Source organism: Pristiophorus japonicus, chromosome 22, assembly GCF_044704955.1.
Source record: "Pristiophorus japonicus isolate sPriJap1 chromosome 22, sPriJap1.hap1, whole genome shotgun sequence".
In the NCBI taxonomy this organism is placed as follows: domain Eukaryota; kingdom Metazoa; phylum Chordata; class Chondrichthyes; family Pristiophoridae; genus Pristiophorus; species Pristiophorus japonicus.
The window spans coordinates 63,535,852-63,539,578 of NC_091998.1; positions in this window are offsets into that span (position 1 = coordinate 63,535,852).

Consider the following 3,727-nt stretch of genomic DNA (forward strand, 5'->3'; position numbering starts at 1 on the left):
GAAAAAACAAATAGTACCTGCAACATATACAATGGTGTTCGCACTTCAGTCTCAAAGATAGCCAGAATATTCATCTCAAATGAAATACGAGGTGAAAGGCATTTGCATGGGATTGATTTAAGTGAGGGAAATAGTGTTAGCCTTGGCTCTGTGAGCCTGGGGTGCTGAGGGAATGATCAACCATGATCTGATTGAATGGCGGTGCAGGCTCGAAGGGCTGAATGGCCTGCTCCTGCACCTATTTTCGATGTTTCGAGGTTTCTATGGCTCAGTGGGTAGCGCCCTCGCCCTGTGGCTGATACTCCAGTGCAGTGTTGAGGGAGTGCTGCACTGTCTTTCGGATGAGATGTAAAACTGAGGTTCCCATCTGCTCTCAGAGAAACATAGAAAGTAGGTGCAGGAATAGGCCATTCGGCCCTTCGAGCCTGCACCACCATTCAATATGATAATGGCTGATCATTCACCTCAGTACTATTTTCCTGCTTTCTCTCCATACCCCTTGATCCCTTTAGCCATAAGGGCCATATCTAACTCCCTCTTGAATATTTCCAATGAACTGGCATCAAAAACTCTCTGCGGCAGGGAATTCCACAGGTTAACAAATCTCTGAGTGAAGAAGTTTCTCCTCATCTCAGTCCTAAATGGCTTAGCCCTTATCCTTAGGCTATGTCCCCTGGTTCTGGACTTCCCCAACATCAGGAACATTCTTCCTGCATCGAACCTGCCCAGTCCCGTCAGAATTTTATATATTTCTATGTGATCCCCTCTCATTAGTAAGTAGCACCTGTAGCGAGTTGGTCTTACCGCAGGTGAAGTGTCCACAGCCATCTAGGGAATGGAAGACCAGCAGGAAGAGCAGTGCAAGGAAGGTAGTGCAGGGGTCCCCTGCGGTCATCCCCCTGCAAAACAGATACACTGCTTTGAGTACATAGAAACATAGAAACATAGAAAATAGGTGCAGGAGTAGGCCATTCGGCCTATCTAGCCTGCACCGCCATTCAATGAGTTCATGGATGAACATGCAACTTCAGTACCCCATTCCTGCTTTCTCGCCATACCCCTTGATCCCCCTAGTAGTAAGGACCTCATCTAACTCCTTTTTGAATATATTTAGTGAATTGGCCTCAACAACTTTCTGTGGTAGAGAATTCCACAGGCTCACCACTCTCTGGGTGAAGAAGTTCCTCCGCATCTCGGTCCTAAATGGCTTACCCCTTATCCTTAGACTGTGACCCCTGGTTCTGGACTTCCCCAACATTGGGAACATTCTTCCTGCATCTAACCTGTCTAACCCCGACACAATTTTAAATGTTTCTATGAGGTCCCCTCTCATTCTTCTGAACTCCAGTGAATACAAGCCCAGTTGATCCAGTCTTTCTTGATAGGTCAGTCCCGCTATCCCGGGAATCAGTCTGGTGAACCTTCGCTGCACTCCCTCAATAGCAAGAATGTCCTTCCTCAGGTTAGGAGACCAAAACTGTACACAATACTCCAGGTGTGGCCTCACCAATGCCCTGTACAACTGTAGCAACACCTCCCTGCCCCTGTACTCAAATCCCCTTGCTATGAAGGCCAACATGCCATTTGCTTTCTTAACTGCCTGCTGCACCTGCATGCCAACCTTCAATGACTGATGTACCATGACACCCAGGTCTCTTTGCACCTCCCCTTTTCCTAATCTGTCACCATTCAGATAATAGTCTGTCTCTCTGCTTTTACCACCAAAGTGGATAACCTCACATTTATCCACATTATACTTCATCTGCCATGCATTTGCCCACTCACCTAACCTATCCAAGTCGCTCTGCAGCCTCACAGCATCCTCCTCGCAGCTCACACTGCCACCCAACTTAGTGTCATCCGCAAATTTGGAGATACTACATTTAATCCCCTCATCTAAATCATTAATGTACAGTGTAAACAGCTGGGGCCCCAGCACAGAACCTTGCGGTACCCCACTAGTCACTGCCTGCCATTCTGAAAAGTACCCATTTACTCCTACTCTTTGCTTCCTGTCTGACAACCAGTTCTCAATCCATGTCAGCACACTACCCCCAATCCCATGTGCTCTAACTTTGCACATTAATCTCTTGTGTGGGACCTTGTCGAAAGCCTTCTGAAAGTCCAAATATACCACATCAACTGGTTCTCCTTTGTCCACTTTACTGGAAACATCCTCAAAAAATTCCAGAAGATTTGTCAAGCATGATTTCCCTTTCACAAATCCATGCTGACTTGGACCTATCATGTCACCTCTTTCCAAATGCACTGCTATGACATCCTTAATAATTGATTCCATCATTTTACCCACTACCGAAGTCAGGCTGACCGGTCTATAATTCCCTGTTTTCTCTCTCCCTCCTTTTTTAAAAAGTGGGGTTACATTGGCTACCATCCACTCTATAGGAACTGATCCAGAGTCAATGGAATGTTGGAAAATGACCGTCAATGCATCCACTATTTCCAAGGCCACCTCCTTAAGTACTCTGGGATGCAGTCCATCAGGCCCTGGGGATTTATCGGCCTTCAATCCCATCAATTTCCCCAACACAATTTCCCGGCTAATAAGTACTGTTGAGGGGGATGACTCATCAGGGGAGGGCAGCAGCAGCCAAGTTCATGGCACCGTGGCTGGCTCTGTTGCACAGGAGGGCAGGAAAAAGAGTGGGAGAGCGATAGTGATAGGGGATACAATTGTAAGGGGAATAGATAGGCGTTTCTGCGGCCGCAACCGAGACTCCAGGTATGTTGCCTCCCTGGTGCAAGGGTCAAGGATGTCTTGGAGCGGGTGCAGGACATTCTAAAAAGGGAGGGAGAACAGCCAGTTGTCGTGGTGCACATTGGTACCAACGACCTAGGTAAAAAAAAGGGATGAAGTCCTACGAGACGAATTTAAGGAGCTAGGAGCTAAATTAAAAAGTAGGACCTCAAAAGTAGTAATCTCAGCACTGCCACGTGCTAGTCGGAGTAGGAATCGCAGGATAGCACAGATGAATATGTGGCTTGAGCAGTGGTGCAGCAGGGAGGGATTCAAATTCCTGGGGCATTGGAACAGGTTCTGGGGGAGGTGGGACCAATACAAACTGGACGGTCTGCACCTGGGCAGGACCGGAACCAATGTCCTAGGGGGAGTGTTTGCTCGTGCTGTTGGGGAGGAGTTAAACTAATATGGCAGGGGGATGGGAACCAATGCAGGGAGACAGAGGGAAACAAAAAGGAGACAAAAGCAAAAGACAGAAAGGGGATGAGGAAAAGTGGAGGGCAGAGAAACCCAAGGCAAAAAACAAAAAATGCCACTGAATATAAAGGGGCTGCAGGAGGGGTCAAAACTAAATATCATGGTTTAAAAACTAGAATTAAAACACTCTACCTAAATGCACGCGGCATTCGAAATGAAGTAAATGAATTGACGGCACAAATCATTACAAATGGGTATGATTTGGTGGCCATTACAGAAACATGGTTGCAGGGTGGCCAAGACTGGGAATTAAACATACATGGGTATCTGACGATTCGGAAAGATAGGCAAGAAGGGAAAGGAGGTGGGGTAGCTCTGTTAATAAAGGATGATATCAGGGCAGTTGTGAGAGACGATATTGGCTCTAATGAACAAAATGTTGAATCATTGTGGGTGGAGATTAGAGATAGTAAGAGGAAAAAGTCACTGGTGGGCGTAGTTTATAGGCCCCCAAATAATAACTTCACAGTGGGGCGGACAATAATCAAG